Source organism: Carassius gibelio, chromosome B6 (assembly GCF_023724105.1).
Source record: "Carassius gibelio isolate Cgi1373 ecotype wild population from Czech Republic chromosome B6, carGib1.2-hapl.c, whole genome shotgun sequence".
Classification (NCBI taxonomy): Eukaryota; Metazoa; Chordata; class Actinopteri; order Cypriniformes; family Cyprinidae; genus Carassius; species Carassius gibelio.
In genome coordinates, this window is record NC_068401.1 from 14,964,073 (window position 1) to 14,977,058 (window position 12,986).

Below are 12,986 nucleotides of genomic sequence, written 5' to 3' on the forward strand. Positions count from 1 at the left end.
ATGAAGCTAAATGAAGTGTAAATGAGTAAAGGATAAAAGTTAACATTTTGGTTTGAACTATGCCTTTATGTTTGAAGCGAGACTTTCAAGAGCTTTATGACTGATTTCCATCTTACAAGAAGTCCATTCAGCACAAAAGAATTACATTCGGAAAGTTATGACCTTTTAAAGCAACAGTTTTAACTGTTCAAAACAAAATTATCAGGTGCATTCTTGGCCACAGTTCAACCATTAAGCAAGTTGAGTGTTGATTAATCTGTCAGTTTGCCCTTGACTTAGTCCAGGGCCCCAAGATTCATAAGATCCTTGCAATCAAAAATGCTTTTCCTCCGCAAGCGAAAGAGTAAACGTCCACATTGCCAAATTCCTCAGTGCTGTTTGTTGAGCTTTGCAGGCCTAGTATCCAGGGTTACGGAATTTTGATCGCAAAACCGCTGGACCGGAGCCCGGCAAAACATATTTCCAGCACTTGCTAATCTGAGGAAGGGAAGAAGGAGTGAGAGAGAAAAAAAAAGAGACACATTCCAAAACAAATTAGATTTAGGATATTCCTATTCCCTCCATTTCTCAAAGCGAGGGAGCACATGTCTCCCACTCAGTATCACTCCGTTGGTAATATATGAGTCTGTGCTCAATAACAGCCTTTGGCTATTTCCATGTGCAGGATCCCACATGGATGACATTAACATTCCATCAGTTTCTCATGTTGAACGTGTGCGTTGCTGTAGTATGTGTTTGTGAGTGTGTGCTGTAAACGGTCAGTCCTGGCACAATCTGTGCATTCTTGGGGTGAAACTGTACTGAATCATTAAAGAAAGCTATGATAGGCCACTAAACATAGGTGGAGACTTGAGAGAAAGCTTGTGTGTTTGACGTCAACTTTACATCTCCGCTGTGGAACACGACCCCAGAGAATGTATCTGATTCCATCACATGTCCAAACAGCCTTTTCCCCAAAGCACAAAGTGTCGAGGAAATTAAACCATTCACACAAACTCGAGCTCTTTTAATTCAACCCTTACAACACAATCATATCAGTAGGTTTACAAAAAATATGTTTTTTTATATATATGTTAGGTTACACTGTACATAAATATTGATTGCATAAGAAAGGAAAATTTCAAAAAGGCACAGCAAAGCAGTATGGATGTCTCAAGTGCTCAAAAAGATAATGGTGGTGGACGCAAGAGGCCATATGAAAGGTCAAAGGTCAAGGTCAAAGGTCAAGGGAATAGGGAGTGTATATGTGGTCTTTTCTTCATTGGTGACATAATCATAGAGGTATTCAGCACTTTTGGGACAAAAGTTTTTGGCACTGCTTTGGTGTCATTTTTGCTGCACTGATCGTTTCCAGTCATGTTGCAGCTTCTATGAATCCCGACTAGCTGCCAGAAGACATTCTTCTTCTCAAATAGAAATGGCCATAGAGAAAGATCATCACCTGTACATATCTCTGCAAGTTCAGATCAAGGCCCTCAGTGGCTATTTGGGGGCTGCAGTCCTTGCCCAGGTATTCGGAGACGGTGCTGGCGTTTTCCTGCTTCATGGTCTGAATGTGGGCGTCCAGTCTCTGAAGCAGCTTTTGAGACCTTAGCGTTTCCTCCTCCACAAACCGTGTAGTCACTGAGCTATTTGGAGATCCAGTGGAGTCCTGGAGGAAGAGGGAGGAAACGACCATTAAGGCTGTTGTGCAAATGCTACCGTGGGCAAGCATTCTTATAAAAGCAGTGTGTCAAAAAAATAAATAAAAAAATAGTATAGTATAGTATTCCCATTCTTGGGGCCCATCTGGAGTATATTGTGTATATGGGTTAATGGCAAGTAACAGTGTCCACAAAATATTGAAAAAATATTGTTTAAAGCATGTCCCAAAGTCTTATAAATAAACGTTGTATTCATGCTTGTTTCCTAACAAATAAAATAAAAAGTTTGACAAGTAACTTGTGTGTTTTTTTTCTTCATTGTGATACTTAGACAGACATCTTTTTGAAATGAACAGATGGAGACATCATGTCACTGACCCATATCTCTATTACTGACCAAAGGCAGAAAGTTGTCTACTGAGCTGGAAGCTTGAGCTTCCTCTCCATTAACCACCGCGCTGAGAAGAGCTGCCATTCTGTGGGCTTTACAGCTTGAAGATGAAGATGAGGCAGACGATGCAGAAGAGTGGGCCGGGGAACCTGCCATCCTGCTCTCTTGTGATTGGCCAGTTCGTGACAGATCCTCAAGCTGTTTGAGAAGCATCTGTATTTGATCCTCATAGTCTCCATGGCCTGCAGCACCTCCCAGTGTCTGCGCTGTAGATCCTCATCAGATCTATGACATCACATAACAAACACAACAACATAATGCACTTACATACAGTACACTACCATTCAAAATGTTGTGTAAAGTGACTTTGTTCTTGCATTACGCATTTTACATTTTGCATTAAATTGATCAAAAGCAACAGAAAAGTCATTTATATAATGTTTGTAACATAAATGTTTTGTGTTTTTTTATTTTAAATAAATGCTGTTCAGCTTTCTATTGATCATAGAATTCTGAGGGGAAGCAGCACAACCATTTTTAGCATTGATAATAAAAAAAAAACATTTCTTTATCTGCATGTTACATTGATTTATTAAGGATCATGCGACACTGAAGACTAAAATAAAGGATGCTAAAAATATAGCTTTGCCATTACAGGAATAAATTACATTTTAGAATATATTAAAAAGAAAACAGCCCTTTAACAGTAATAATTTTTCACAGTGTTACTGTTTTACTGTATTTTTGATCAAATGAATCCAGCCAAAGTGCATCAAAATACTGATCCTAAATGTTTAACACTACTGAACATGAGTTCATGTCACTTATTGCTATCAAATGAAGCAAGGAAAGCTGCATTTTTGTACAAAGAGTTCACAGGGTCAATATCACACGTCTGCATAATAAAGCAGTGTTCGTCAAATAATGAAAAATCATAGAAGAAACTTTTCTGTTTATCCTAAATTGCCACAGTATGTGTTAAGATGAGTGAAAACATGTACCTGTTCTGAGCGTTCTTGTTCTGATTTTGTAGTAACGCTCTCTCTCCATGCAAACTCGCAGCTCTGTAATTTCCTGTCTCAGATGCTTGTTCTCCTCCTCCAAACTGTTCAGGGATGACACGTAACTGTCTCTATCTAAGACTTGCCAGTTCTCGATCACCCTTCTGACATACAAACAAAGAGAAAATGTAATGAGCCATGATGAAGCTTGTAAAATTCAAGTATGGAAACAAATAATCTTCCTTGCATCATAACTTCATCTCTCAGTTTGCAAAAAGTAACAAAAACCATGTTTATAGTAAGTCTACGAGGCAAGCATTGTTAAAGGTTAAAATACACAATCACGCAACTGATTCAAAAACACAGTCAGACACTATTGTCTACAAAGTACTTAGTCCAAGTTTTAAAGCATCTCATCACTCATAAACTCAGCCGCCTAAAACAGCCAGGGGGCCTCAGCAAACCTTCAAGGGCCCCAGCATGATTAAAAAGTCTTAAAATAAATTCTTTATTTCTATTAAATAACATTCAGTTCTTGTTCTGGTTCATTAATTTAATTTATTGACATGATCAGATCTGTTCATGAAACAAGCTCTTTGAAAACACACAGTATATTCATTATACTAGCAGAAATCATGAGGCCTTTGAATACTGGACAGAAGGAGGCCTTTTAGTTAAAAATATTGAGAACCACTGCTGTTACAAACAGAGGGACCAATAATTGTTCAAATGATGTTAATGCAGATGCACTGAACATTATTAAAATTTACACATTTAACTGTCACTCACGTTTTTGAAGATAGACTTGAATGTGCATGATACAAACCTACATTTTTATAATTCATGACTGAAAACATTTTGTAACATGATTTTGATGTACCATTTACATGGTAATGCAATGTCTGATTTTAAAATGGGTTTTGAAGGATGAATTTTGAGATTTTATGTTTTCAAGTGATATATAACTTCTGATGATTTCTAAAAAGTGATAGGGAAAAAGGCAACGAGGAAGTCTTTTTTTTAAACAAAGGTAAAAGCTCCTTTTGTAATGTAGATTTCTGAGGGTGCACTCTTGTCATAAATTCATCTATTACTTTTCCTACATATTTTTTAACAAAAAATATTGGTAAAATATATATTTGGGAGTCTTAGACCTTTCCAACGATATATAGTTTGTCAAGATTAGATTAGATTTGATTGTAATATAGTATAGTCAACGTAGGCGTCCCGTATACGGGACGGGGTGACATTTAACAGGTTAAAGTAAATTAAGGGTTACAGAGCAAAAGAATGACTCGACTCTCTGAAGAAGACGAAGATGCTGATTCTCAAGCTGTAGAGTTTCAAGCTGGACCTGTGTCACCTACAAAAACCAACATTCAGTTTATTTATGATATAATAAACCAGCACTTTTGGGGAATAAATAGCAGGTGATACTAATCTGGACAGGTTGAACCTTGAGTTTTGATGCCCCCCGCTCTGCTCGCTCCACTTCTGTCCATAACTGTCGCTCAATACTGGAGGCGGAGCCAGTGAGCATGGCAATGGTGATGTCATGCTGATGAAGTTCGCTGGTTAACTGAGACACCTCCATCCTCATTCCCTCCAATTCCCCACAATGAGTCTGTTCGGCCCTTTCAAGCTCTGCACTTCACTGTGGAGTTATGGAGTTTAAAGAGTTCAATTTGACCCCATATGGTCATCAGTAATTTGTACATACAGTATTTATAAATCTAATAACTCTCATTGTCAATCTCATTTCGCTCTGATAATACATTAAACATCAAACTGTAAAAAGCATATTGCTTATTGTGCGTACACGTTTGATTTCAGCTGTACAGAGAACGTGTTCCTCCTCCATCTGTTTCCATTCATTTTCTCATCTGCTCATCTCTGCTTTATGCTTTCTCATGCTCTCAAACCTGACAAAACAAAATAGAGTTCAAGGTTAATATTGCTGAATAAGCTTTCTATTATTAGTTGCTGCTGCTGTATATTGTCATGAAGAGACATTTCAAAAACATCTCACTTCTCTCGAAGTCTGATGACCTCAGCTTTCAGGTGATTCTCACACGTCTGCGAACTGTTCAACTTGGCTGTGACTTTCTCCAGATCTTGTCTAAGGGAAGCCAAGTGTGGAGACAAACCATGTGATGCTAAACATTCCTCTAGAGACCTATACAAAGAGATAAGTGATTTGTTAAGCATGGTTGCATACTGACATTGGTACCAAGCAAGTTACTTTTGGACTGTAGTCAAATGATAAATCATACATTGAGATTTAGAAAAGGCAGATGAAAATATACCTAATGACTTCTTTTGCTTGCAGAATTTGGTTAAGTCGGGTCACTTTCCATCATAATTCTGCTGCTGGATTCCTGTACTATGTACAATCTGATCCTGAGCATCCAGTGTGGCCTTCAGCTCCTCAAAACCTGCAGAGAATAGTGTTACCATTATTCAATTATTTGATATAAAATAGCATTTAGTGCTTTGCTCAACTAATAATGCTGCAGCTATTAAACCAGCATCTAATGCTGCCTTAAAGTCATGTTGGAATATTTATATTCTTAAAATAAAATGAAAAGCCAAAATTACAAAAAACAAAAAAGCAATCAATACAACTTTTGAACTATATTTCTTGTATAACTGAAGTCTGAAGGTATATTTTGTGTGAGAAAAACCCAAAATGTAAGATTACCAGAGGCGGACAGAGTACACAGCTTCATTACTTGAGTAAAAGTACAAATACCCCTTGCTAAATTTTACTCAAGTTCAAGTAAAAGTACTGCAGTCAGATGTCTACTTAAGTAAAAGTACTGGAGTACTTGTTTTTAAAAGTACATGAGTATCAAGAGTACATTTTCTAAATATTGCATTACTACTGCCACAGTGCTTACATTTATGTACAGAAAGATTATGGTTATGGATAGAAATGTAGCAGAGTAAAGAGTACAATATTTGCCTCTCAAATGTACTTGAGTAAAGTCATGAGTACTCCCCAAAAATGATACTCGAGTAAAGTACAGATCCCTCAAAATTGTACTTAAGTACTGTTCTCAAGTAAATGTACTCCATTACTGTCCGGCTCTGAAAATTACCCAGTAATAGCATTTCCCTTCAATGGACTGGTAACTGGAAACTGTGCACCTGTATCAACCTGATTCATGAGTAATTATTACATTTATTAGATTCATAAAGACATGGATAAGTAATCAATATGTATTGAGCAGTTTAATCCAAGTCCTCAAAAGAAACATGATTGCTTTAATTGATGAAAAGATTTACTTTAGGCTTTTCTGTAAACATTGAACAGCATATGAACATGCATATAAACATTGAAATTAGAGGTCGACCGATATATCGCTCGGCCGATATATCGGGCCGATATTTGTCATTTTTTTATATATCGGCATTGGCCGATATCTGTGTTTAGTAACGCCGATTTAAAGTAAGGCACGTGGATGAACTATCCCGAGCATCCCCTGTTGCGCTCAGGGGATTGAGAGCTATGTGACGATAACTGCTCACTTCATCACAGCAGACTGAGAGATTAGAAGTCGGGGTATTATGTTGAAAAGAAGATATTATGCCATGTGCACTAAGTTGATTTCATATATTTTAATTTAATAATTTAATGTTAATAAAAAAAAAGACAAAACGTATTTTTATTTGTCTTGGCCTTTTTTTTTTTTTTTTTTTTGCTGATCCAAAAAATTATCCGAACCATACGAGGATGAGCGAGCACGGGTTTGACGAGACGTATTTGGAGGTTATTGCTCACGTCTCGTTCTGCACATATCCAAATGTTTCCATATTCGCAATGTATCTGAATGTTAAACTATAATATATATATATATATATATATATATATATATATATATATATATATATATATATATGTGTGTGTGTGTGTGTGTGTGTGTGTGTGTAAACTAGACGGAACAAATCATCCTCTTCACATGAGCAAAAACGTCCTTGGCATAACACCAGAGAGGACCGGTATACGTGTATTTTAACTGACCAGTGTAACCTTTTAAATGTTTGGTCGACTGGACTTTATTTTAATAATGAACAGACTGCGATGTAAGTTTGAAATTAGAATGAACTTTAGATGTTCTGTGTCATTTATACCAAACACAAATGTTGCTGGTTGCTAGTGTGTTTGCAGCACTACTGTTAGCCTATTTATTTTTTAAATATTAATTTTTTTATATTTTTCAGTTTAATTGATTTTTATTTCTAAAATTTTATTTATTTAAATGTATATTTAAGTTTACATTTATGTTCCAACAAACTTAAAAAATTCTACTTGATAAATGTAAATGCTCTAAAACTTTTATGTAAATGATTGACTTTAGACAATTAGTGTGACATTTTTGCATGCAAATCAAGAGGAAAACTCCAAGATATCGGCCCTAAAAATCGGCAGCACATATCGGCCATCGGCTGACCCTGACCTCTAAACATCGGCATCGGCTATAGAAAAACCCATATCGGTCGATCTCTAATTGAAATATGGTAAACATTAGTTCTTGTGCATCAAGGAAGCATGTTCCTTTGTTCTATATATGTGCATAGATCAACTTAATTAAATATATATTACGTACATAAGGTGAACATATCTCTTAAGAAGACTGAACTTCTTGATTCATATGGATCACTTTTACAAAGCCTTTATGTACTTTTTGAAGTTTTACATTTTTGGTTTCATGGACTCTCACTCAAAAATGATGGGTGAATATTTAAAAGTATTTTCATTTGTGTTCTGAAAATGAACAAAAGATTGGTTTTGTGACAACATAAAAATTAAGAAATAATGACAGAAATGTCATTTTTGGGTGAACTAACCCTTTAAGCTCTCAGGTGGGATCTCCCCAGGTAGCATGTACCTCCTCTTCCTTTTGTTTCTCATGCCACACCACACTGTGCTCTCTGTGTTCTAAACACCACACTCTGCACTATGTTCTAAAGTCCACCTCTACTATTCTGCTGTTCCCTGAGGGACTCTCCCAGCTCATCCTGAAGCAGCCGAAGTCTCTCCAGTTCCAGTTCTTGTGTCTGTAGGCTGTCCTGAGCCCTCTGCAGCTGAGAGCGCAGCCACTGCAGTTCCCCCTGCTCCTGTGTCTGACCTACACCCTGAGACATTTATCACATATTAATATAAAAAATTAAAAAAACTTGAAAAAACAGTTATGAGCTCATAGCTATGTATGAGTTACTTTAACCACAGTTTTTTTAAATGTCACGCTTAATTCAGTTATCAGTCCTGAAATAAAACCCTATTAACCATACAAAGTCTTCAGCATCATATCTGATACACAAAATATTTAAAGCTCAGAAATTATCAACATGACCAAAACTTTGCAGAACAAACTGATGCACATGATCTATTAGTACATTTTTTTAAAACATCCTTATTGATGTGAAACCTTTAAAGGGGGGGGGGTGAAATGCTAATTTTCACTCAATATCCTGTTAATCTTGAGTACCTATAGAGTAGTACTGCATCCTTCATAACTCCAAAAAGTCTTTAGTTTTATTATATTCATAAGAGAAAGATAGTCTGTACTGATTTTTCCCGGAAAAACACGACCGGCTGGAGGCGTGACGTGTGGGCGGAGCTAAAGAATCACGAGCACGAGTAAGCTTTTGCGTTGAGAACGTTTGGAAGCTGTGACCGTGAGGGAAACAACATCATCCAAAACAAACCATGGCTAGCAGTCAGATTCAGTGTATATTTATGATCCAGAATCAGATTCCGCGGCTGAAACTGAATGAGAGCAGCAGCAGCAACGACTCGCTCCGAGCGGGGCTCGAACCCGGGTCTCCGATGGGAGGCAGACGCACTAACAAGGAGGCAGAGATATTTTAAGCAGTTTTACTCACCGCCTGTGGTTCCAACACACCATCGTGACCCCTTTTGGTTGGGATTGCATCATCCTTAAGAAATAAACGATACGCAAATCCGTCATCAAACTGGGCCTTGTTTGTAAAACAAGCATTTTCGAAATGCAGGGAACAAACACTTGCACAACTCCGTTGATGCTCTGTAAAAATAAACTCCATCCACTGGTCCCTTAATGCTGTTTTTTCTTTGGTAATCTGTGCAGGGTTGTCTTGCCCTGGCAACCAAAAACACACTCCTTTTGTGACATTTCGCGACGCTCCCGCTCTGATCAGTGATTGTCTGTGCTCAGCCTCTCAGTGCTCTGCTATATGGGAGCGCGCGCTCTTCCGGCAGACGCACCCTTAGGACCCATATAAGGAAATTCCGCTCCATCTAACATCACACAGAGCCATACTCGAAAAAAACTTTCCGAAACTTGTGACAAACCGGAAGGAGTATTTTGGGAACAGAAATACTCCTTCAAATGTACAACTTAATTTTTGAAACTTTGTCCATGTTTAGCATGGGAATCCAACTCTTTAACAGTGTAAAAAACTCAGTATGCATGAAATAGCATTTCACCCCCCCTTTAATTTTAACATAATGATCATATTTAAATTGTTAGTACCATTTCAGTATAAACACTTAATGGCCTGAAGCAAGTTTATTTGATTATCCATACATAATTTTTTTTTTTTAAATGTATCAAATATAAAATCCATCAGTTTTTTTAGTTTTGATTTATTTGTACATTTCTCAATCATTACAGTATTGCATTTTTCTAAAATGTTACTAAAATGTTACTGAAAGACTCATAATTCATAATTATATACAGTTTTCAAAGTAATACAATTCATCAAACTTTTGAATTCTGACAAGCTTTCAGCATTTCATTGTACATTTTGGCTATATAAATATCTGCTGAATATTTAGCTCAATTAGGGCCTCCGAATAAAATGTAACTCCTTGATTTGTGCTCCTTATATTTGAGTCCTTTGTCATACTATATGAACCATAAAAACCATAAAATACACTGTTCCACAGAAAAGAGAGAGAGGGTCACCTGGATGAGTCTTTGCTGTTCCCAATCTGCTGAATGCTAACGAAACTCCTGCATTCACAAAATAAATGTTCAACGAACTTTAATGCTAAATAAACAAAAATGAAGTCAACTTTAATGTTAGCCAGTCTCTGTATCACTAACTTGTTTTTGGGGCAGGACAGTTCAGTCCTGTCCTCTCTGCTCAGATCTCCTTCTCCTGCCTCTTTCAGATGCTTACGCTGCAGCTTTTCATAGCTGTGTTTCAATTTAGACAACTGTTGAGAGGAGTCAGTCGTTAACTATACTGCTAAATAAAAAAAAAGTTGTGGTGATAAGCACATGACAAAGAACAAAATCACATCATACAGTGTCTTTGAGAAATACTGTGAATATAACAATAAAATATACAGCACTGCTGCTAAATATATATTATTATTATATATTATAATAATACAAGCTAATGGTACTTCATCTTTTACATGGTCCAGCTGTTCTTCATACTTCACGATCAGCTCTTGTTTTCCTGCTTGCATCTCGTCTAGTTGTTTCCCCAGCACTCGGATCTGTAGAACATAAGACCATGCTTCTCAGAGCTAGTGTGAAAAGTAACTCAAGCATGACACCTAGTGGAATGCAATCTCCTTATAACATAGACAATGACTTATATGATTTATGTATGCATGATGCGGTCAAGATGCATATATCACATATAGTGATCCAAAAGTCTGAGATCACTTGTCAAAATATTTTTAATTTTTTTCCTGAATTAAATGGGTTTTTTTTCCTGTTTTTTTTTTTCATAACAATCATATTATCAGCTTTATAATTTTAGTGCAAAGACAAATGTAACAATTTTATATTAACAATTTTAAAGTATTTGGAATATCCCATTTTTTTTTAAATAATGTTTATTTTTATCAAATTGTTTTTTTCAATTTTAAAATTTAATATTAACACATGAATTTTCAACATGATATCAGACTTTTGAAACCCATGCAGTAATTACATTATAATGATATGAGATATAACATTACTGAATTTATATAATATCATACAATTTAAGGCAACATTATTTGTATCTACATTTTAATCTAATGCATTTATAGTCAGTTATACTGATATTTCATGTCTACTTAGTGTAACATAATGAACATAAAGAAAATAATACCTTTAAAAATGAATATATATATAATCATAATGTTTCTTGATAGTTATTTTCTATTTATTTTATGTCATCATGTTCGTTTCAGATTGACATTTTTGTAATTAGATGGTGAAGCGCATATTTTCAACATGATATCAGACTTCTGGAATAATTACATTTACATTGTAGACCCATTAAGTAATTAACTATTAATAACATTAATATTCTTTTAACAATTTAATGTGATACAGAATTTGCCAATTTAATATTATATTATGTTAATTTAAGACAACATTAAAAGCATGTAATTGTCTGCATTTTTATCTAATATTCAGTCAGTTATTCTGATACGTGTCATGTCTGGCTGATCTAACAAAATGAAAACAATACCTAAATGATATACACTGGGTCAACATTTGAACATTTTCGATCCGCTTTAAATGTTGACTACTGTATTATGGTAATAGTGTCAAGATCTTGATATGTCATCACAGAATCCTATGCAAGAAATACTGACATAGCAGTCAATCAAAATAATCAATGTAGCTTTACCAACAATAGTCCTCTCCTATCTAATATGTCACATAGCTCATGCTCATAACAATGCTCACACAGAAGCATTCAGTCTAGTCTACTCTAGTAGTCTATGCAGTTCACCTGCTGCAACCCCTTTTCCACTAACAATTTCAGCATTTGGAAACCACCCCTCTGGAGCTTCAGCAAGGACATCATCACCTCCCTCTCCCTAAGGGTCTGCCAGGGGCGATGAACAAGAGACAATACACCACCTCTGAGCTCCTCTTGTCGAGCAGAGCTCTGGCTGACTGGAGTTCCTCCTACGTATTCTGCAGACGCAGCTCCATGGTTCGAAGCTCTGCCTCCCATTCATGCTGCATGTGCCCCACCGCGATGTCAATCTGCCGCATCAGATCCTGTAATTCCAGCTAGAAGGATGACAGGACAGAACTGAGGAGATGAACGGCAGGGGGAAAGTGTAAACCCAAGTAGAGCAAATAGTGGATGCTGTATGCAAATGCAATAACACAAGTGAATATGTGGATTGCTCAGAATTTGAATTCTGCCATGTACCTGACATCATGATCACGGAGCATGCTCAGAAATTCCTCCATCATTTCTCAGTGATCTTCTGTGTACATACTTAATTACAAAAGATCAGTACAGCATGCCTGAGAAAAAAAAAAACATGATCAGACATGATGGGTGTAAGCATTCTGACAAAAAAATGTGTCTGCATAGAGATTAGTTTCAAAGGAGACAACTATAACAAATTCCATTGGTGTGCACTGATATCATTGAGTTTATATTTCAAGTTGATTTCTGACTTACTGAGACTTCAGAATCAGCCATAAATGTATTTAATTGGTAAAATATATTAACAGAAATAGAATGAGTCGGTGGTGTTCTAATAATAACGAGGTATTGAGTGCTGAGCTATTATTAGAAACTGAATACAATGTGATATAATTAGGTTGAAAATTGATTTTTGTTATTTTTTCACACCAGGTCTTACGTTTTTTTTTTTTTTTTTTTTTGGTTTGTTACTAATAAATCACTAACGTTAACTAACTTGGTTAACAATTGCCTAAGAGTGAAGAAATAGTACGTACATTTACTTTACTGTGTTTGCACAGAAAGTGAATGTGCACTACAATCTTTGAACTCGAGATAAATTTGTTTAAGTTTATTTTTTTAAAATACAAACCTCACTTACAATTTCTGAGACACTTGACATCATGTTTGTCAGCTGGGGTTGTAGAGGTGACAGAAACACAACAGTTGAACGCAAACAACCAAGAACATCACAACATAAGAGAACAGAACAGCCACTCTGCCTGAGCTTCCGCGGTGTCACGT

At 36.2% G+C, this 12,986-nt stretch overlaps 1 long non-coding RNA gene and 1 pseudogene across 2 annotated transcripts; both read right to left on the bottom strand.

The window, feature by feature from the left end:
* Positions 1 to 985: 985 nt before the first annotated feature.
* On the bottom strand, positions 986 to 5,764 carry LOC127959054 (centrosomal protein of 63 kDa-like; annotated as a pseudogene).
* A 1,616-nt stretch (positions 5,765 to 7,380) lies between these two features.
* Positions 7,381 to 12,968, bottom strand: LOC127959824 (uncharacterized). Of its 2 annotated transcripts, XR_008154309.1 has the most exons (4): positions 12,844 to 12,968; positions 12,201 to 12,298; positions 11,900 to 12,055; positions 7,381 to 8,174 (listed from the first exon to the last, which is right to left on the bottom strand). It is a non-coding gene; the product is annotated as an uncharacterized LOC127959824 (long non-coding RNA). The 2 variants fall into 2 exon arrangements; XR_008154308.1 differs by lacking the exon at positions 7,381 to 8,174 and having other exon boundaries at positions 11,252 to 12,055.
* Between the last annotated feature and the right edge of the window lie 18 nt (positions 12,969 to 12,986).